This window comes from Diprion similis, chromosome 4 (assembly GCF_021155765.1).
Source record: "Diprion similis isolate iyDipSimi1 chromosome 4, iyDipSimi1.1, whole genome shotgun sequence".
Classification (NCBI taxonomy): domain Eukaryota; kingdom Metazoa; phylum Arthropoda; class Insecta; order Hymenoptera; family Diprionidae; genus Diprion; species Diprion similis.
Window position 1 is genome coordinate 25085578 of NC_060108.1, and position 24364 is coordinate 25109941.

Below are 24364 nucleotides of genomic sequence, written 5' to 3' on the forward strand. Positions count from 1 at the left end.
GGAGTGGCTTATTCTCTGTCCTCTTTTACATACTTAATGATTTGAAATAAGAGATAGTATTTGAAAATACATTAAGCATTTCTATGCATATTCAGGGGTATAATCGTATAACTTGTATAATTTATTGAATTACCTTGGGGCCATTTAAGTATTTGGCTAACACGTTTCTTGCAAATTTTCACACCTCAGCCATGCTATCATACAATATATAGTCACATCCTGATGAATTTAATCCCATTTTATTAAATATTGATTGTTATTAATTATTAATAAACATCCACGTGTTCAGTAAAACGTGAATTTATTATTCATTGAGTATTAAATACATTATATATTGTCTTTCTTCTTAAATGCATACAATAAACATTATATTTGCTATGATATTATTATTCTGCATGAATGTTTGATAATCAAGACGCTTTGTTTCATATGAAAAGAAGAAAAACTTAATAAAAAATTGCGGTAGTTAAAATTCATTTAATATAGATGTGTCGACAAATGTGTCCAGAATCAAGATAAAAAAAAATTTGGACTTTATAGGAATGAACCTGTGCTTGAAATCAATAGCGAGAACTAGTTCTCGCGTCGAGATCTTCGAGACTTCCGATATACGTGTGATTATAGAGATTGGAAAATGGTTATCTTGAAGAATAATGTTCGGGAAAAAGTGTACCATCTAGAAATTTTATAGGGTCTTTGAAGTAATCGAATTTATAAAAATATTATCATGTTGCACTTTGCCGAATTTCAGACATTCCTAAAATTGCGGAATAACAATTTTGGCGAAACGTGAATCATCGATTTAAATCGACGCAATAACGTTACTAACTTCAGTATCTATAATAAATTCCGAGAATAAATAGCACCGTGTAAAAAAAAAAACATATTTAATTGTGCTTGACGCAGCTGCGTTTTTTTTTTTTTTTTCTTCATTAAGATTCAAATCATTAGCGAAATTTGTTGAGATTCGAATTTTGACTAGCGATAAATATTGCGTGGAAGAAATAAACTCTAGACATACGACGGATTAATCTGTGTATCCATCTACCATTCGTTTCGTAATTGTTTATCCGAAAGGACATTTTACCACACGTTTCGTAGAGTTTCAAATTTTTTTCACACTATAGCGAGACTGAACGAAAAAAAAACAAAAAAAAAAAAAAAAAATTATTCTAGTGCCACTTTTTCATCGCAAAATAAATTTTATTCAAACTACTACCTCGTTATAGGAGTGTATTAGGGCGGTTAGGAGAATAGGATTCCAAGAAATTCATCTACATGCACCACTGCCTGAAGAACTCGGGAACCGGAAGTGCACAAGTACGTCGATGATCATCGCGACTCCTCGTTGTAAGACAATCACAGTTACGCACACGAACACGCATGATTCAATCGCTCGTTCGCTTATAAAGATGAATCCGCGCCAAAGTCGGGATGCCTTAGGTACACAGACGAAGTGGGAGAAGCTGAAAGTCTTCAGTCCAGCGGAACGGAGGGGGGATTCTCTTATAACGAGTACCTACTCTGATAACGAGGTAGTTCGGTATCAAGTTTCTCTTCTCCCTGTAATTATATTATCAAGTATCGTACATGGTACGGGGGGGGTACCTTATTCAACTCTACTGCTGCGTTCTTTATAAATTTTCAAGAAGGATTAAGGATGATGAAGAAAAGAAGGAAAAAATGCATTTTACACCTCGAACACTGTCTTTGAATGTAGGTGACCCTCCATCGAATGGGTCGTTAAAAAAGTGACCCACCGCTCGACTGCTTCGAAGGTTTGACACGTGTCGCGTGGATGCTTACAGTGTGTTTGCACCTAACAGGTACACACCTTCGATATACTCACACGTGTGTGCATCATGTGTGCAGTCGACACCGCATCGCATCGCGTCGGTACCTCGAAGAGACCGCGGCTCGGCCGTAAATGGGTGCCGTTAACCTTTCACATCTGTTCAATTTAACTAGTCACAGGTGCATATAGTCCCGATGATGAGGTCTCGCCGCTGAGGCAGGTTAAATACACGTAATAATACCCGACCCCGTGTCAAGCTCGTCTTTTCCTCTTCTTCACAGCACAAGTATATAATATACTCGATAATTTCTGTCGGCGTAAGTAATATTGCAGATGAGTGAAAAATATTTGCAAGCCAATTCGCTGCGTTTACTTTTCCTCTTAGGTACACAGCAGTAAGGAAATTGGCACTGCGATTTAATTATGCTTAGGTATACAGAGGATATCGAAACTTGTTGAAAAAAATTTCGCGAAAATGTATGCAAAAACTATATTGACGCTGGTTTTTATCTTCTTTATCGGTGAGTTATAGATGTAGTGCACATCTGAGTGCGAAGATGGTTTCCGGAGCGATGGAGGAAAAAAGGAGGGTTTCGGGGGCGTCTAGGTCTACGAGGCAATGGTTTATGGTTGCTTGGTGTACAGTCGGTAAAAAAATTTGATCGTAATGACCGGAATTTTCTCCTGGCAACGAAATTTCAGTCAATTTTTTTTACCAAATATCATGATGTGTCCTTCTTTACCTCCAGTTTCGATGAAAATATGCTCTTTTTCTTCTCTCCGTGCATTTTGCAAATTTTTAATGTAATTTTGGAAGATAAGAGGTTGAAGATAAGACTATAAAATATTGGAAAAACTAATGCGAAAAAAGATGTACTTGTTTCACATATTTGTGTGAATATGAGAAGAAGAAAAAAGCTCTTAGAGTTTCAACAGGTACAACATTCGTCAATATTTCAAACTACTTGACTCAAGTATACGTTTTTGCATATACGTTAAATATGAAGGCGGTAATCGGGACGTTTTGTAATATATACACCTTTGAGTCGTGAAGAGTTGCGAAAAAAAACAAAACGGTCAGATTTCAATCTGTTCGCACGTCACAATCTGTTCGAAGAATAAATAACAGGGAAGGAGAAACACATCATCGGCTCAAAAACGTCAAATAAATATGCGAAAATAATTCCGGTGTACCGTAATGGCGGGATCCGAGCCCATAAACAAGCCAGCCACGTTGCGTATATAGCGTACAGCTATTGCTACATAAGCCGTCACGGCATCGCAGGTAATTCACGACTGACAAGTTTTAACGACTAGAAAATAAAAAATAGATTCTTTGTCCGGATCCAGTAAGTCGCGAGTATTAGGTGTATATATCTAAAATAATCATGCGTGTGTTCACGCGCTTGCCAACGGTGTCGACATTTTTTTGTCCTCTGTAGATGCCTTTGCAGACATCTGCGTGCACCGAAAGTGCAACATGATGAAATTTTGACTTTTATTTTGGTTTTTTTTCTTCTCTTTTTTTTTCGTTTTGCTTCAGCGAAAATTAGGGACAAACCGGAAAAACAGAGAACCGTGAGGTAGAGCTGTAAATTCGCACCGAAACGAACCCCGGAATCTGCGGGTGAGCAGGGCAACAATTGCGCAAACTTTCTCTTCCTTCAGCTCTTAACAATGGATTAGAAAAGTTTTCTTTTTTTTCCGAAGGTCAGACGGATATTTGCGAGGTGAAAGATCTGCGGAACGTGCAGTATTACCTGGAGATCGGTCCGTAAAATAATACATGCCTATGTACTAAAAAGGAAAGTGAAACGGTGAGAGTCCGAGTCGTAAATCTTTTTCTGAAATAACGGCGAGAGGAAAAATCTTAGCGACCTTGAATTTTGCGACCTCGTTCAACGTCGAGGTAAGAATGTCGCGAGCTCCGCTGATGCTGATGCTGCTGCTGCTGCTGCTGCTTTATGCCGCCTCCTCGTCTTTTCTATTTTTGTACAAGTTGCAAAAATATTGGCCCGGAACGTTCGAGCTTCCCGCATCAGCATGATAATGTCCGCAAAGAGAAATATGGACCTCCGGACTGACCCAAACTGACCCTACTTTTTATACCTGTTTTTACACCGAAAATCCGTCCGTATTTTCGACGTTTCAAAAATTAAGGATATTATATATGTACACGGGATTGCGTGATGTTTGCGAATATAAACTCTCTCGGTCTCAGATCTCACATCTGTAATTATGATAATCAATTTATAAGCATCCAATCTTAATAAGAATTGGCACGTAAAGTGTAAAAGTACGTCACAAATTCTCCAAAACGATAAATAATCATCGCATCTGCAATTTTTATAAATATTATCAAAAAATATATGAATAAAAATAAATATATCAAATTTTATAAATAACAACAAGGGTATATTTTTTAATAACTTTTTCCCTTCAGTTACTCCAGTTTCAAGAGTCTGGTACTATCGTTGAAAAAAATTTCCCGTTATGACCAAAATTTGCGATCGTTTTATGCTAACAAGTATTAAGAATATATTTCTTCATTATAAGATTTTTTGCAGCGCAGATTTCGCTAAACAAAATTCAGAGAATCAATTTCATTTACAGTAAACTACACGTACCTACCGTAATCTTATGCAGAACTGAATGCACAAAATATTTGCATAACGAAGAAAAATGAGTGAATATAAAGACAAAAAAAAAAAAAAAAAAAAAAAAAAAAACGAATTGCAGACTGATTAATGTGTTATTTTCGATTCACTTTTTTTTATGTATAGCACTGATTGACACTGCGGCAGTGTGAATCACCGTTCCGTTTGTAAAATTATATTTACAAGTTTGCAACATAAGATAAAAAGAAGTTCAATACGAGACTGAAGTCAGTAACGTTAACGTAACGATACATCCGTAGAAAAATATCATTACTGGTTAATTTAAGGACGACTTTCAAGGAGTTGGTTTTTCAGAATCAGCGTATATTTCGTTCATAATGGATTACTAAATTTCTGAAAGTAACAAAAGTGCAAATTGGCAATTTTTCCTAAACATACAGAAACGTTATTAACTTCATCCTCATAATTCAATGATTGCTTATGAAACGCGCGCAACGTAAAATTAATGTTCTACCTAATCTAATGCTAATTAGTAATGCATCACAGAATAACTAAATATACCTTAAATTGTATAAAATAAGTTTCATAAGTGGTAAAAATTGTAACGATGGGTGGGAATTATTATTACCCAAATATATGTACCTAAACAATTAGGTGCGTAAGAGAATGATATTAATTATAAATACGTGTACTGCGGTACAATCGCAAACACACTTGCTTGTAACACACGTATATAGACGTATTATACAGGTATGTAGGAATAACAAGCATGCAGCGATACGGACTCGAAGAAGGCGGCAGATAAATCTTGTTCCTTGCGCAAAGAACTCATATATAGCTGCTGGTGAACGACGAGTGACGGCTACGGCGTACAACCCGGGTATGTAGGAACTAGTATTATATATGGGCGAGAAATTGGCCTGGTGAAGGCAATCTCTAAGGTTCTAATACCCGCTGCACGCGGTGGTCGTCCATCCTCAGGATCAGTATTCCTCAGGAATCTGTCCTGCATCCGTCGCATCTGCACTTATACCTTTTTCGAGAGAACGTCACTTCAAGTAATACTGAAAGATTTTGGAAGGTCAATGCTATGGATTTTTCGTTAAATTACCGAGATCAATGTTTTCGGAAATTCGGAAAAATGAATTGACTTAATTAATGATATTGTTATTGGGACAGTGGTGAATTGCTGCTGAAAAATTTGATTATTTTATGTGAAATTTTCGACACTCGATTATTGTTTGAATTTTGCAAAAACCTATGGATATAGGTGGACATTCAGCAAACTGAATTACTCCAAAGTCGTTTTGCAGTAAACTGGCAAAATGGTGATTTTTTCAGTTTCCCCTTAAGGCGAGGTTACTAATTATCAACAACTTCAGCTTCGTAAATTATGAAGAAATTATTTCTGGGATAATTGAAATCATGAGAACTTTTTTTGAGTGAACGAAAATTCTGTTATTTCGTGTAAAGTTGGATCGATCACAACCAGCAGAAATTCTGGTACGACTCGTTTTTCCTTGTAAATTAAAAGCTTAAAATTTCCAAAATAGATCGCATAAATAATTCGATCAGTTTTGACGGAATGGCAGATTTGACCAATAGATCAAGCTGTAATAATTCCTGTTGCTGGATCTATTCGATGTCGGGATGAAAATACCTGTAGTACAAGCAGAGAAAAAAAAACAGATTTATAAAATCCCTATAAATAACCGTCGAGTGACTACAGCACAAGCATATAAACACGATAAGGATTTTAAAAAAACCGCCTCCAGCAGATTACTCATTACACACAATTCAAGTATATTACTGCTGCGGGATACTTTATAACACGTGTAACTGGAATAACCGGAATTTGAAATATCTTGACAAATTTCACAGCAGCCGTCGCCTCATCTCGCTGCTTTCGTAAGTATAATACGTACCTGCATATAATCTATATACATATAAAAACGAAGCACAGTTTTACAGGGTCGATGCTTATTTTTTAATTATGGTAATTTAACGTTGCATATATATATATTTATAATATGAACCCTTTATTGTCAATTTAATTTTTTCAAATTCAAATAAAATAGTCACACTGTTATCTACAATAACATCATAATATTATTCTGAGCAAGGTTTGATCTACAAAAAGTTAATTTCTATAGTTTAACATTTAAATAATCGTTCAGTATTAAACAAATTATTACCGCCTGATGTATAAATATCGTGAAAGGTTGTTAATTTTCAATTTCATCTTGTAGGTATTTTTCTTCATCTTAAGATCACCTATAGCAGTACGCCATGCGTTTTACTGCACACATGCATCTGTAAGGTACAGTCTGCACCGCGCGCGTCACTTCGACGCCACCATTTTGTATCCGGCACCGCAAAGCCGGCGTCAAGACGCCCCTGCAGGAGAATGCGGTTTCGAAATAGAGACACAAAATCGTGAATCTGCTCATCGAACAGAGCAGTTCTAGTGCCTAGTTTCCTGTTTGTCGTGCTAAACGAATTACCTATACATATATAGTTACTCAAATATCGCTACGCCATAAAGGTAATTTTATTGCCTGCAAAACGCATCAGAAATCAAATCAAATGTTTGTTTGTACAGTACTTATAAAGAAATTCAGTGATTTTATTTAAATATTCAGTTATAATCTGGAATTATTCTGACTACTGTATTATAATTGTTTTATACAACTAATGTAACACCGTGGTGGTTAGATCGAAATTTAAACTTCAGCGAAATAAAGTATTTTTCTTCGTATTAATCTATGAAATAGTTAATTATTAGACATTATTTATTCGAGTTAATTAATATTACTGCGCCGTTATACCACGATATTGTCGAAGTGTCGAATAACAACGGGACTTTCACGTAATATTATGTTGTAATTCACTTGAATTGGTTCGATCGAGATTGATGCTTATGGTTCGTCCGTCGGTAAGAGAGAAAAAAAAATCAGAATCTTCGCCAAGACTTTCGATCAGTCAAGCACAATATAATAGACATAATATCCATCAATTAATAAACGGGCGAGAAATCTTGACTTGCGTTCAGTTTCGACAAACTCTATACCTACGTGTCTAACGTGTGGTGCGTTCTTATTATAGGTTTAATACCTGCATGGCAACACGTCCTTATACAGAGGGAGGAATTCAGACATTCCATATACAGAAGAAAGAAAGAAAGAAAGAAACTTATTCAATCCGCGAAGGAATAAATATAGATATTGCAGTCGCACTTTCTTTTCCGATTCGAAATCGTACAGTAATAATAAGCGCACTGCTATATGTATACATTACACATTACACATTACACATCTTACATGCAAGTTTTATTGCAAGTGATAGCCGATGAATATAAAAATATTAGAGAAGAGTCATAAAGCGTCACATTTATTCTACATCGTGTGTGTTGCAGGTCTAGAATATTAGTGTAATTATATTTTAATTTAATTTAAGTTTTTTCTTCTTCTTCTTCTTCTTCTTCTTCTTTCATTACCATTGCACCTTTTTTTTCATACCGTTTTTCTTTTCTTTCAATATCAGCTGCTATTTTATATATATATATAGAGAAATTGATTATAAAACGGCGGCGGTATTCGCACACGCAGCAATTAGCAATGGGTTATATTACAACGGACTGAGAAACTGCTTTGCGACACGCAATATTATAATGCTACATACCTTCGGCCAATGTTCGGTCTATAAGCTCATACCTACTTGTCATATAATCGTATAATCATTCGGTGCAAAGAAATTAACTAGAAATCCAACGCAAAGTGCCCGTGTTAGAATGGACGTTGCACATTCGCTGATTAAAATGTATTTAAAATAACCTGAACCTCTCAAATTTTTCAAACAAAATAATTACGACATTTTTTCCTTGCCGTTGTAATATGATAAGGATCTATAACAATATTTGAACCTGGATAGAAAATTGTATAATTAATGGGGAATAGATTCGCAATATAATGGCTTTCAGTTTTTTTCAATGACTTAACACGAATACGCCATTCATTTTTATCCTTCGCCAAATATTAAAAAACTTCCTAAACGAGTACCTACTAGGTACAGTTAAATAAAGTTGTCAAGATAAAATGTCAAGGAATCATTTTTATGTGACTATTTTCCAATAAAAATGTTTTCCTGACATTTGCAATTTTGTCAAAAAAAAAACGTTTCTCGGTCCGTCGCTCGAGGGGAAAAGGACCTTAATAATTTCATCATCGTGATTAGAAATGAAGGATATTAGGTAGAGTATAAAGGGTCGTAGATTTCACGCGTGTGGGCTAACGTGCATCGAGAGTATAATGATACTACATGTGTGTAAAATTATATCCGCAGGCGAAAAATATATACGTTATAGGTAGGTGAAGGTATAAAATTGTATTTTACGGTACCTTTCACCCAAGCTCAATAAATTACTGCCGGATGGAGGAGAAATTAGCTACCGAAACGGCAGTAGCCCCGACCGGTGGTGAATATCCCCAGATTTGTGCTTCTAATAGATATACATCCTATCCAGAACAATTTACAACATTGTACATACATGCGTAACATATATATATATATATATATATATATATACAGAGTCGACGAATTATAGGCAAGAATTACTTGTCCGCACTTCGGTTGATGAGTTTATTTTACTTGCAGACAGACTGACGTCACCGATTCGATTTATTTGGAAAAAGATATAGAGAAACACAATGAAAGATAAATTGCAGAGTATTTTTATGTAAATGTCTTTGGATGAAAAAGAAAAGAGAAAAAAAAAATAAGAAGAGGATCTTTTCGACAGAAGTATGAATTGAAAACAAGATCTAAGCAGATGTATCGTATATATATATATGTAGGTAAATAAATATACCAGAAGGCATGATGAACATTATTATTCGTATAGCTACAGCTACTTGAATTTTAATATTCTTATTAAGTTAATTTGGTTAAATTAGGCAAGTATGTCTTTAGGTAGACACGCATAATTTTGGTATGCAAGCATCTCATTCTAGTAAATGAGTCAAGTTATTAGCCACGTGATTAATTACAGGTATAATACCTGAGAGGGAGAGAGAGAGAGAGAGAGAGAGAGAGAGAGTGCGATGATCGCGTAGGATAAACTTAGAAAATGAGTCTCCACACGTGCTGGCGATTTAAACTAAAGAACTCGGAAAATCCATCATCTGGTTAATAAAATTCAACATTCCAAGAAATTAGTTCCTAAACTCTTATTTTCTAAAACGCGGCCGCGATCCAAAACGAAGAAGGGAAAAACTGTGGAGCCGACTAGCTGCTGCTGAGGCCTGCAGAATGAAATTCTTACGAGCCAGCAGCCTGCGAGAAAAACAGTTTGGAATTTATAGACGCGCGATGTAAGCTGTCGCGATGTTACAGTAAGACGACTGGGAGTTAGTGACACGAGGAGGACGTTGAGAACTCGTCACCGTGCTGCAGATATAATATATAATACCATTACCACAAATCAACCTATACCCACATCTGATCCCCCCTCACCCCTCCTACCATGCATCTGGGATGCTGAATTATATTTCAGTCTTCTTCGTTGCGGCATCAATTAAACCCCGATTTTATAAACCACACATCTCGGTCCCATACATGTCACATATAATATACGTATACGTCTACGTCTACGTATACGTCTGTGTTAAACTATATAAGAGGCGTGCACGCCTGATGCAGCGTGTGCAGAGATTTAGCGAGGCCACGGATCGTTTCAACTAAATTCATGTGTCAGCTGCGCGAGAATTATTCTAAAATCTGTTTTCTATTCAGTTTTTTCCTGTTTTTTCTCCATTTTTCAGATTTATTTCGCTTTTTTAATCGACATCTTTAGAAAGCTCGTCATCGAACCTCGCAACAAAATTATATGCGGCTATTATATATATATATATATATATATATATATATATATATATATATATATATATATATATATGTGCCTAAGGTAGGTATGCGAGGAAAAATTTATTTAACGTTATGATAATTTTTCGTTTTCTGCAGTTTGACACTAACGAAATGATCACACTGTTTGAAAAATTGAACTTAAGATCATGTCTCGGTGTAGGTCCACTTTATGTTTGTGTTATTTGTTACATTTTTTTTTTTTAGTAAATACGAAACACATTTTGGTAATATTAACATTTAATTTGTCATTTTTACCGTTTTTTTTTCACTTATTGGTGCATTAAAAAATGCCCAAACAAACCGGAAAATATCGGTGAACCTGCTGGGATATTTTTTTTCTAATCGTGCATAGACGTTGAGTTTTAGGTTACAGAAAGATTTTGTTGAATTTTTACATTTGAGAACGCGTTTCGTTTTGTATAGATCAAACGATGACGTGCAAAGAAACCATAAATACAAAACATCGTATAATAAGTTGATTAGTTATTGTTAATTAGTATCATCATGGCCACCGGTGGACGTGCCATTTCCGTTTGTTTGTCTTCTCGGTGTATAAAATGTAAATGTCGATATATGCGAAAATATTATCAGGTATAGCGAGGAACACGTAGACGGATAACTAATTAGTGATTCGGTGTCACACAGCCGAGTTATTTAAACATTATGTGTTATTTTATCGGCACAACATTTATTCTGCATACACTCAAACGATCGCGATCGCTAATTGACAGGTGCAGGCTGGCTGTACGACATTATAACATATACATACGTGTCCTACAGCGACACACACACACACCTATACAGAAATGGTGTGTTTTCAATCAATTTGCGCTTCGTTACTTTATATATTAAAATAGAATAATGATGGAAGAAACGCTCATTTGCGTCATTCAACAGGTTATATTACCGTCGATCCCAAGCTTATTTCTGTATCAATGTCGAAAAACTAACTTGTAAATACATATAGTCACAGCCTTCATCTTGCGGTTCTGTTATAATTATATACTCGTACAAGATTAAAATTTATCCCGATGAATTAATTTCTCTTCTCACGACTTCGTTGAATGAAGTTGAAGAATTATTGTTAAAATATAATATATCTATAACAATTCGTGACTGTATTTTTTATTTCATTCGCACACAACCACGGGGGGGAGGGGGATTGATTTTCGATCATGTACAGATGGCGGGAAATTTGAACAAGGATATTGGTCTAAAGGATAGAGACGCAACGTGACGAAAGTCTGCACGTATCATTACAGGAATTCTCGGCAGAAGATATTTTTCCCGAATAATCGCACGATCCGTCGACGGCAAGAAATCATCATCGACACGTGTGTGTGAGCTGGTATAATAATATCGACACGATACGAAGTCGAGTCGAGGCCGAGCGGCCCTGCAGAGTTCGTTTCTATTCCACACAGCAAGAAGTGGGGAACAAGCTTCGAATATCTCTTCCCCATAACTCATTCCCGGCAACATCATCTCTTCTCGCAATATAAGCATAGCGGAACTGTAAACTCCATTACCTAGGTAGGTACCATACCGATTAAGATTTATAGTTTTACTTACAACGCACACTTATCATTATGATTATTAGGTATATATCCACATTGCAAATATATCCAAGCATCATCAGCAGTCTTCTCCGACTTCAAACGTCGTGATTCTATCTTACATTTTATCTGTTAGTATTAAAATAAGTTTCGCCAATTTCCACCTAATTCACAAGCAATAAATAGCGGAGCGAGAAGCAATTCTTTAATCACGATCTCGTCACGTGGTGCATCGGAATATCGGATTCTTTGCAAGCTGCAGGATGAAATCTGACACTTTGCAGCGCCGAATTTCGAGGATCGAACACGAACATAATACAGGTATAGAGGTATAGAGGTATAATTTACTGCATATGGATCGTTAATTTTGCTCACATTTCATTCGCTGAGGAGCGTGCTGTTTTCTTCGGGTCATCTGCGTCCTGCGGTGGCCTTCGTTACTCCTGAAGGCCTCCAGTTCTTCGTATTTTTACTTTTGCTGCGTCTTCCGGTGTGAAATTTTTTTTTTTCTTCTTCTTTCTTTCTTTCTTCCTTACTTTATTATACAATTATAATTACACACGTGTGTATAACGTGAAAACGCGGAAACGCGACACACAAAGAAAAATGCACCACTCCGTTTCACTGCAGTTTTTCACCGAACTTTCACAGCTGTATAATATAAACAGTTTTGAATCTCAATGGATTAATATTTCTCCTCTCGATGTATAATTTGTAATTATAATTAATATTTATCGATATGCACGTGCACTTGACTTATCTTCTCTCCGCCGCTCGACTCTCATATTTATTCTTATTATTACAATTCGTCTGCATTTTCAGCCTCATTTTTACATTTTCTTCTCGGTTCCCCTTCAACCTTTTCTTCTGCATTTACTTCTGTATATCCAGATTAAACTCAACTTCCTCTTTCTCTCGATGTATACTTGTATTACTTTTTTATTTTATTTTTTTATTACTTTTATCTTTATCGAACGTACGACATTTGTGAAACTTTGAACAACAGTTAAAATGGTCGTAGCACTGACTTCGTTTTAATATGTCGCGTTAATCTATAAATCACTTTATCCGACGAAAGGGAGACGGAGAGAGAGAGAGAAAGGCGGATAGATACAGACTAGCCGGAATCAGCTGCAGTCAACGTAACAGGTTGGTGGTATTATATACGCGTTGTGCGTTAGAGTGTCGATGTCAACGGTGTAATAATTGCGTTTTATAAGTCATACGCGATAATTATTTATTCATTTTATTTATCTCCCACTATTTTTTTACACGTACATAATGACGCAAATTAATATGTAAACGGGGTGATTTAATTCGCGTTTATCATACGTGTAACAATTTCCACAGGTCGTTGAAAAAATTTATTATTACCCTATCAAATCGCACTTTGCAATCTTGACATCGATATAACGGCTATTATAACAGGAAGAAAAAACCAATTGAAAGAATGATCAACGAGAGACATCAAACTCTCGTAAATTATTAATATCCAACAACTGCTGCACAGGAATGTTTTTATCGACCGCTACACTGCGGTTATTAATTAAATATTATGCGTTAAAAGGATTGAAAATTATAAGAAAATTTTTTTTTCATTCTATTTATACATTTGCACATTTATTATTATGTCGTATGAGTCACTTCACATGTGTAGGAGTAACTGCACGCACCCACGTTTTATAGGCCAAAAATGTAAAACACAGTCGATAACAAGAAACAATATAATAAAGAATTAAAAATCTCAACTAAACACCAACGTGTATATAATAAATTATCGGAGAACAAATCACGAGTTTAAATTCTACTTTATTGCCGCGATGTTTGACGTGAAAAAAAATCCACGTTACTTGTGTTATTTTTTTATACACTAGCGCGAATAATTGTTTCGATCGTTCCCGCGCTAACACCGTTACATGCACCGATTTGACAGATCGGCTTTGTTTCCGAGTGACCAACCAGCCATCCAAGCCAACGAACCAGTCCTCGATGAAGGGCCGGCCAGCAAAATGTGACGGAGGGGCGGATGGTGGCAAAGGTTGGGGGGAGGGATGCGAAGAAGGAGGAGTGCAGATGTGTCTGCAGCAAAGGTCTGCACAACGTTAAGGGCGCGAGTGATGAAGGGGTCGGGTGTGAGGGGAGGGGGGCTGATTTCAACAAAATACTACAGGAAAATGAAAAACGTGTCGTTGATGGTGGTGGTAGTGGGGGTGGGTGGGTGGGTGGTTGGATAATAGAGGGGATGATTAAACACGCACCGCAATAATAATCGAACCGCGATCGAGATTAAGAATTATGTTTATCGCGAGTTCGGCGCGCGAGCGCGTTTTTGATGCGGCGTGGGGTGGCGGCGTGGCCCGAGTGGGGGTGGATTTTCAATGAAACGCGTGTACGAAATTGAGCGAGCGGCGGTCCAGCGCTGACTGAGTGGCGACTGGCGTCGCGGCGGCGTCCCCGCGGTGGGGGGGGAGGTCCTCGCGCGTCGCGTTCATACCAAAGCAGCAGCGCCGAGGAGAGGAGAGGAGAGGAGAGGAGAGGAGAGACGAGGAGAGGAGCGAAGAGGATAGCAGTGGAGAGGAAAGGAGAGAGCGGAGCCGAGGAGGAACTACCGCGGTGCCCCGTAGGAGCGGCGGGCCGAGCTTGCTTGGCTGCTTGCTTGCTTGCTTGCTTCGGTGAGTGAGCAGATTGAGTGCTGCTGCCGAACGTTGCCGCCGTCGCCGTCGCCGTCGACGTTGCCCGCGTCGTGTGTCCGTCCGTCCGTCCGTCCGTCCGTCTGTCTCCCCGTCGCGACGCGTTCCGTCGTCCGTGTGGGGGGCGAAAGCTTCCTCGTGTTCGTGAGTAGGAGGGCGACTCATCCAGGCGCGGGCGCAATCGCCAGCCACTCGCCGAACGTCTCCGTCACCCGCCGACCCGGTGCGGAACGCCGAACGTCGCGGACCTCGTCAGGCCCGCAAACTCGGCAGGATCGTATTGCGAATCAAGTTTAAACACCCTCGACTCCCGCGGTCAAGTCTCTAGCAATTACTTCTTGTAGCCGATGCGATCAACTGCGATGGATAAAAAAATTATACTCCACGTAAATTCGTATACCGAGAAGGACACTGCAATGCGAGACTTCCGTTGAGCTTGCGTTGATTGCATAATGTCCACATAGCTTCTCCCTTCCCTCCCCTTCTGCTCAACCGTAAACTTTTTATCCTTTACATTCTCATCACTCTTAATTACTCGTCGATTATTTTCTCGTGTGAGAGAAAGAGAAAGAAACAGGGTTCGATGGAGGAGTGGTGGAGGGGGAGGAGCGGGGGGGGAGAGAAGAATTGTAACGATATTAAAAATAATTGCTCGGTTCGGTAATGCGGACTGGCAATGCGGCTGTTGACGGTTCAGAAGGAACTCCATGAAGGCAAAGCGTGTTTGAAAGGAGGCGGGGCGCGCGCTATCCCCTCGTTCTCTGCCGCTGCGGAGTGAGAGAGAGCGAACGAGAGAGAGAAAGAGAGAGAAAGCGCTGAAAGGACAGAAAGAGAAGCGACGCCTGCTCCGCCAGGGTGCCGGTGGCTGACGGAGGTACTAAACAGTGAAGTTGATTGCTGATGCCAGTGAGTTTCTCAGTGGTTTTACCAAGATAAACTGTACAGAGGAAGTTTCAACAGCAAACGGTGAGTAGCCTTTCTCTATTCAGCCAGTAGGAGTTCCCCGATGATTCGTAAACGGTTCGGCGATCGTTCGCGGGCTTAAAATCACTTCTAAACCCGACATAACCTCAAAACTGTCGAGACTACGCTCGGCGTGAAAGTAACGCGAGTAACGGCGCGAAAACGCGGCTCTGAGGATTCGATTTCACCGCGTGTCGACTCCTCGGACTTTCCCAGCACACCGCGTGACTCGCTTCTTCACGCGCGTCTCTCCGATTCCCTCTTGGCGTGCGTTTGTTTGTGTTATTCCTCGCGCTTCTTCGCCTCGCCGCAGAGCGGCGCTACGAGGCGACTGGGCCGCTTGGCTCCGCCCCCAAAAGGGTTGGAGGCGGCGTCTCTTTGATCTATAGCGTCATAGAGTACCCCCACCACTCACCGACGGGGGACGAGCGCGTCACGTGACCAAGGCCCCGCCCCCAACCGCCGCCGGACGCGCGCAGAGACGACTCGCCGCACACACCGCGCTTCATGTTTATGTCCTGTCGCCGTGTCTCTATCTAGTTCACTCCACCTCACGCCGGACACGCTCTCCACGCTCTCTCAACTCCGTCTCTCCGTCGTCCCCGCGTCGCTGTTTCTTCTCGATATATACACACGCCTACGCCTTGATTAATACCTGCATTGTGATCCGAATATCGGCGTTCTATCGGTTTTTCGACATTTCTTGTGACGTGACAACACATTTCACGAATCACGCCCGAACCCTTTGCTCACGTTGCCGCCAGACCGGTTCGGGATTTTTTTAATACGAGGTACTTATCATGCCGATTTTACAAAACTTGCGATCGGATCGCGGTTCACGGATGGTGATTGTTTTCGGTTCGAGAATTGGAGGCGCTTTACACTGTGATACTCGCGGATTTTTAAGATTGTCATAACGTGCATGTCGAACTACATTGAGATGGTTACAGAATCGGCAGATTATCGTTAAAGTTGCAGTATAGCTCTTTGCAGAAAAAAAAATTGTCGATTATTGAAGTTTGGAAATTTATTACTGGTTGAGCTCGAGGTACAATTCTTAAACAAACGTCGATTCGGCTTAGAGTCGATCACGAGTTGATAATTTGAAGCCGAATTTTTTCATCGTCGGACAGAACTTTTAGCTTCTCGAAAAGTGATTATTCAATATTTTGTCGCTACGCGATCTATGCGTGTAACAAACGGACAAACAATAAAATTGTACCAGAAGCAAATAAGAATTTTTTGTTCTCTTGACTTTATATATGATACCTATTTGAAATCGGTTTTAATTTCTTTCAACAGTCCAAACTGTAAATACCTATATAGTCCATAGCAGCTCGATTAATTGCATTTTTTTTTAATATATCGATCATGCAATTAACTAGTTCATACGCAGTACGAGGAACTGAATAAAAAATTTTGTTACATAATAAGCACGTTCAAATTTGCATCGGTGCGATATTTTTTCCTACAAGTACAATTTGATTCTTTTTATGACTTCATAAACCCGTTTACGTATAAACCAAGTCTATTTTATATAAATTCGTGAAATGGAATAGTTCATTACCCAAACTGGCCAATCATAGGCTAATATAATACGAATAAGTACATAAATTTCCTGACTTCATACGTAATCGCTTTACTACAATTTTTGGCAATATTTCAGTACACATGCATCATCGACCGTCAACCGAATCTTATATCGGCGCGGCAGCGAATAGATTGACCAGAAAAATTTAGTCTTGTGATGTAACCGCCGGGAGATCACTTATAGTTTTATGGTTACATGCGCCAAAATATCGATGACATATGATCAATATCGAAGATAAAATTTACACTTGTATGATATAAGTAAAAAATTGATACAACCATTACCTACTTGCTGCGATTTTACTGCTGGTATGTCTCGCCAATTTTACACCCATATCATCCTTGAAGTGTACGAAGACTTCTTTTACAGGGATAATCATCGATTTATTCATGTAATATACGGTCATTGTGTGTCAAATATGCGCGAACACCAACATCCCTGGACAATATATAGACATGATAATGAATAATTAATTTGGTCGTGCGTATAACAGCAGCAAACGCTTCTCGGCGGCAACTAGGTTTATGTGTAGATATTACACGATATCGGTGTGTCTAGATCGACTATAAAAGTTGATATGTTATTGCGTTAATTGGCCTCGGGGGTATATTTATGGCGCACACACACACACGTACGCAGCAAGCTTGGTTAACCTATCAATCGAAACGCGATGCTAATTTACCGCCTTGTTTTGACCACGAGCACAAATTATTTCTGTCGTCATAATCGTGATACGTACACGAGCATTTTTAACCTGCCATTGCAGGAGGCACTTGCATCTTACGTTTCTCTCCGTATGACGGAACATGGACGCGCTGGTTTATATTTCTCATGTGCACGCAGACACGCTGCATATAAAATACCTCTACATGGTATGCTTTTTTTTATATATGTGTCAATAGTAGGTATATATCAGGCCGTAAACGCGTGTTAAACACAATTTTTCCAATTTTTATTTATTTGTTTATTTTTTTTTCTGTTATTAATTAGTACATGCATGCTATAATAATTATACCTGTATATAAATCCCATTAATGTAATCCATCGGATAACGGTCGTTTAGGTATATCATAAATTAAGCAGTGCAGTGCGGTCGTAAAATAGAAAAAGTTTATGCGATTCTCGTTTCTAGTAGGTAAATTAAATTGTATTATATAGACAAATAAATTAATCGACTTACTACTACTGTGTGCGCAGTATTGAGTCCCAAGTTTGCGCACGTCATCGACGTGATCCGAACTCTGAAGCCGCGAACCTCCCCTCCCACCCTGGCAAGGTTTCTACTCTATAGCTTATATTATACATACCTTCCTTTCCTGGCGTATGAAAAGGAATGAAAAGTCCCGCATTGATCGCTCGTCCCCCTGAATTCTGACGCATAAGAATACCCATATTCTCCGCATACGTGTAGGACCATCGCGATATCACATACACGTGTGGGTGTAGCTCAGCAGACACCGACTCTGATGCTGTATCCTCAGCCAAAAATCGTATATATACTACCTTATATTATAATCCAGGTCCACGCTCTTGAACATCACGATGCAGAGTTCAGGTCCACCGCAATATTCCTACATGATTTCCATTCGTTCTTACGGGTGGTTTAATTTGGGCCAATGCTGAAGGTATCATCTGGTCCATGTATGTGCAAGTGTGTACAGTATTTGGTTGGGAAAGTTTTGGTTGAGAGAAGAAAAGAAAAAAAAGACACTAGAATTCATTTTCCTATTTTCAGTGTCTTTGTTCGATCTGTAATGAAATAAGGCGATAATTCACTTTTTCGATTTTTTTTTTTTTTTTTTCGCTATGTATAGACGTAAGATATTTATAATTCGTCATCGACATCGTTTACGACGCTTCTCAAACTTGGAATATTTCAGAATTATCAGAATTATCGCCGTACATAACGATCGGAACAATTGTACGAATCTTACATCGAAGAACCGTGAAAATCCATCTTAATTCTTACAGTTTTTTACACCTTTCAAGTGCTAAGTAGTTTAACTAAGCAAAAATTTTGATTTTTCGGATATTCTGTAAGTGACTCATAACTAATAAAATTGTGGCTTTATTACATACGAATAAAGACAATATTTCGAAGAGAGCTACTGTGCAGTAGCTTCGCGTGAGCCGCTGGAACTTGATGTAATATCTCGTAACTCTCTTTTACACCCACGCAAACAAGCGTACAGGTATATACCGATACCGTACCCGGGAGCACAGAGCCTACGAAGATGGTTTCATCTACCCTTGACACTCACGGAGTGCAACGATCGACGAACCAAGGACGATTTTTACCCACTAACTTGTTTTTATCAGGTAACGTGTATACTTACTTCGAAGCTAGACTGCGCAGTAATATGCATACAAATTCGCAAATTCTTCTACCTAATATCCTAACAAGCGGTAAAGCACCGCAATAAACGTCGAGATGTACGAGGCGTGTGCGTTGCAGGTATAATTTTTTGTCTGTATATAAACTCAGCGCCTAAAATACAACCGAGGGTTTACGAGAAACTGCGAGTAGAATGAGAAATTTTCTGCACCGTTCAAAGAAGTCTATATTTGCAACAGGAACCTGAATTACGTACACCAACATAACGAGAAAATACAGCCACTAACATTCACGTAACTCAGGTACGAAGTTTGGGGCAGTAAAACGACGGTCATTTCCAAATCTGCAAGGCCTCGAGATTTGCGAATATCCCAAAAGCGTCCCCGTTGCGCAACAATTGGATTTACAATGTGGGTCAGAATGCAGAAGAAGACCCTCGGCTATGACGGCGGTGAGCACGTGGTAACGGAACTAACCTGCTGTTAGGTAGGTTGGTATGTAGGTATATTATAGGTATAGTACCGGTCATGCAGCCGCTCCTTATTGCAGTGAGTGTGAGCGTCCACCTCACACATCTATGCCTCCGGGTGAAATATACGTTTAGGTCATAAAATAAAATATGACGTACTTTCGTCCGCTATCTTGAGAGATGGTTTTCCTCGTACACTGCACCGACACCGCTATACTCACTGCTGAAACTAGGAAATCACACTGACGTAGTGTCGCGGTGTCTTCCCGCATGATCGGTACGATCGTCTGTTACACCTATATGTATACTGCCTTGGATAATCGTAAGAGCCAGCTGAAATTCTTCGTGCATTTGATCTCTGTCCGTGTGTGTTTCGTGACCAGCTTTTTCTACGAAGTCTGAGTTCTCGTGATGAAAAAAGTGGCCGATGGCAAAACCGGTAACTTTTTTTTTCTCGTTAATGAAGATATTTAAACTTTAATATCGTACAAATTGTTTCGGTAAGGTGATGATATTCATCGGTATAGATATATGTTTGAATTCTATGGTTTCCACAAGTATATTTTTGCGGATAATAGTTGTATAGGATATTGTGAAGTGTGCTATATCTAGTATTATTTGACGTGCCAACTTCGAGATCGGAAGGCACGAACAATTTTCAAAATTCACAGAGGAATTATATAATTCGTCAAACGTACGTGTTTCAGTCAGCTATACTTCTGACGATGATTTTCCACTCGTATAAATTTTATACAATTAAACGCTATTGCGCAGCTTTCTATCCTATTCCTTCCTACGTGTGTGAGAGATTTTTGATTTTAAACCTCCCAGCTGACGTCAGAGGGCAAAATAGAAAAATGACAGGCTGATTCGTAGCCGATGTAACTATAATTCCACACGTCCGCAGAGGAATCTTTCGAGCCAGAAGAACGATTTGATGTACGACCTGAGCCCAGCAGAGGCACATCTACGGTCGGATCCACGGTGTACCGATCATTGCGGTTGTAAATCGTAGTGACATCACTGCCAGAGGCGACAATGACGCGATGTTGTCAAAACGGCGATAAAATTAATTTCAGTTTTCCTTCGGCAAGAGTGACATGTCATATAGTTATATACCTACACCTACTTATTAACCTACGAGCGACTTCATCACGCGTGGGCATATCGACGATGGTATGACAATAATCGGCGGTGCCGAAACCCGTTTTAAGCAATTTCGCAGCTTGTTTACTCATCGGCTAATTAAAATTAGTTAAGATCGTGATTAACTGTGGCTTAGGTATAACACGTTGAGTTGCTGATCAACGTATTATACGTGCGCAACACATGTACCCACGCCATATTCGACTCTCAAGCAATAGTTGGCCCTAGTCTGTCGTATTATAGCTGTATAATGCACGCGTGGGTTGGCACACAATGCCTATACGTAGGTATATAATGTAAGGGGACACGTTCGAGATATGTATAGTATATATATAAGGTGCCTTCCGACACCGTCGCAGCCTACCTAATTGTTTAGAAAGCCGGGTAATTATACGCGCGTAAATGCTTTTCTACACGCCATTCGGCAGTACTTTAAACGTGTAATAAACATTAGGTTATACGTGTTTAACATTATATATACGGATATTGAAATTTTATTACCGGGTTTCGGTGTAGCAGCGACAAAATTTCATTAATGTGAGACATACTCTATGGGTGTGTGTGTGTGTGTGTAGGTTGGCATAACGTGTGGAATTGTGTTTGCTCTTTACGTGGGGACGCAGGGACTGAAATTCGAACGTGCCTTAGTCGTTGGGAACCAAGAAAGCAGTGACTCGACTTTGTAATAGTCGGAACTCTTGTTTTTTGGAATGACGATGACGATGAGCAGTCGGAAATGAGACACGTTCGTCGTACTAAGTGGGACTGATTTATGGTAATTTTTGTGTCAAAGTGCGGTTTCGTTTTACAGAATGAAAGGCATTTAGCGAAAATATTCTGCAGTGAGAAGTTTTTCTCAGATTGCTTGTTCGTTTGAGAAACTTGACCTTGTAAACAGCGACGTTTTTTACTTCCTAAATGATATATGTCTTGGATTAAGTCAAGGCTGACGAGAAACATGATAAATAAATTATAAAACGAAAAAATGATGAGTTTACGCCGTAAGGCCATATTTTGTTTATTGAATAATTATTATAAGGCTGCGTAATAAACTCGAATGGGGATAAAAAAATTTTAATGAATTACAGCAGTTTGGATATTTGTGAAATATGCTTTCCAATAACGTACCACTAATTAAGGTCAGGTATTCCATAATCTGATCCCTGCAACTGAAATTCAATTCCCGTGGAATATTTTTTCAGAATCAACTTTTTGTACAAGAAGTCGGAACTGTCTAGCTTACAGAAAAAAAATCATACCTATGATGTAATTCCTTGAGTCTTGACATATAGGAAACGAATACTAATCGTAGAATGGATTTTTGTAAGCTCAACTATAATTTCCACAACAGAATACGGAGTCCATAAAAATTCCGCGATGAACCCAATGTCGACGGTATTCTGGCGAATTTTGTTTCTAAATAACTTGGAGGTTGATCTTGATCAAAAGTAATAAGCACAAATATTTATGGTATATACACGAGGAAAGTCTATGGAAACGTGTTCGTCGGCTGTGATGATAATTAGCGTAAAAGACGACGGTCGAAAAAGTCCCATGGATGTAGGTAGGTATAGTATATATAGGATGTACCATCCGAAGGGAGGGTTTATCATGCAATGAAATTGGTTAAAGACGTTTTAAAGTCGCGTTAAGCCGTCGAAGGGAGGATCGGCAGATGTCGATCTTCCATTTTCGTCGATTCCTGCCATTCCCGGTTACACCTATACCCACAGCCATGCCAGAGACCAAAACGGCGGGGGCCTGTCGAGTCTTCTGCACGGTGTGTGCAGCCATCGCAGAACCCTCCCCGCATTATAGTAGGTACACTACCCAACGCCAGAAGTCTCTTTCTCTCTTTCTCTCTTTCTCTCTTTCTCTCTTTCTCATCTCCGTCTCCCTCTCGCCCTCGCCCCCTGCTCTCGTGAAAGGAAAAGATGGCGGAGTCAGATGGAAGCAGAGTTCCACTCCGTCAGCCCTGCAGCGCCCCGCGTCCGTCTGGTGTCCCTCAAAAATTCACCATGGCCGCAAGTTCGACGGCCCGTCGCGCGCGGGTCCTTCCCTCGTAATTATTTAATTTGAAGAGTATAGGTACATCCTCGATCCATGCACGCTATCGCAACTCGCGGTTCTAATTCCGAAAATAGTTCGCCGCGGCTGTGGATGAAAGATTACCGGTGTGCTCCTCGGGCATTGAGGAGTGTCGGTCAACGATTAGGGCGTATGTAATTCCTCATACCCCGAGAGTTGTTTGGAAGTGGTGGCGCCATGCTATCCTGACGTCGAAGAGAGGCAGACGGACCCCCGCAGACCTTGACGTCCCGGCCCCGAGGATATATATTACAACTATATAGTATATTTTCATAATTAATATTATTATATATACACGTCGGGCCCGTTGAAATATTCCCCGGTCTACACTCGGATGCTTACTTACTATGCTCGGCCTATCGAGTCGGGATGGGTTTATGTACCTACGTGGATATCGTGGAGTCGAAAGAACCGATCGTCGATGTATCTGCCCGCGTGTAGGTATATCGCAATGTGTTCAAGCATCATATTCGGCACTCGATGTAGGTGATATAAGCTATTCCGGAAACGCGAAAAGGGCTCGTCACTTAGCCAGGTCGTAAGTATCACGAAACTGGTCCATAACTCGATCCGGCAGTCATATGTAATCTCGCATTCACAGTTTCAAACCGACGTTGCAGGCCGCGCCCGAGCTTTTTCGCCAACGAAAATTCGAATTCACCGACGTTACGTATATCAGCTTGATGCCGATGTACGTGGGTACCTACCGCGGTATTTCATCCGGAATATCCCGCCGAGATGTTCGATGCCTTCGGTTATTCGCCGCTTTTTCACCCGTCCCGGTGAATTATAAACAAAGCTCTCTTACCCACGCTCACCCGAACTTATTTCATCAATCGACCGTAAGTTTCCGCTTTCATTGCCCACTTCTCATATTATATGTATAAACCGTGCCTGTAATAACGGACGGATAAGGAAAGGATGCATTGGTGTACGGAAATCACGATCATCGTGACTTTGGTCACAAAATTGCTAATATATAAAACGTTGGCTCAACGTAAATTAAATATTTTTTTTTTTTTTGTTACTTGAAATGATGGCTTGTAATTGTGTATAATTACGGCTTGGTTTTTATTCGCAAAAACTCACATTTGCTATTATTCTTAGCTGAACAATTTATGGATTCATTAATTATAATAATCGAGATCGTTATAAGTACGTACACATATGTTGCGTGGCAGAATTTAAATC

At 39.5% G+C, this 24364-nt stretch overlaps 2 protein-coding genes across 3 annotated transcripts in view; one reads left to right on the plus strand and one right to left on the minus strand.

Moving 5' to 3' along the window:
- LOC124405298 (protein tiptop) overlaps window positions 1–20096 on the minus strand; it is a 113414-nt gene extending 93318 nt beyond the window's left edge. Inside the window, exon 1 of one of the 2 annotated variants that reach the window (XM_046880095.1) lies at window positions 19993–20096. The gene's annotated coding sequence lies outside the window, so the exon portion shown is untranslated. Of the gene's footprint in view, window positions 1–12266; window positions 12363–19992 lie in introns of those variants that run through there. The other variant, XM_046880094.1, reaches the window with a different exon arrangement.
- Window positions 15264–24364, plus strand: part of LOC124405299 (zinc finger protein 62 homolog) — a 38674-nt gene continuing 29573 nt past the window's right edge. The window contains exon 1 of the mRNA XM_046880099.1: window positions 15264–15547. The gene's annotated coding sequence lies outside the window, so the exon portion shown is untranslated. The remainder of the gene's footprint in view (window positions 15548–24364) is intronic.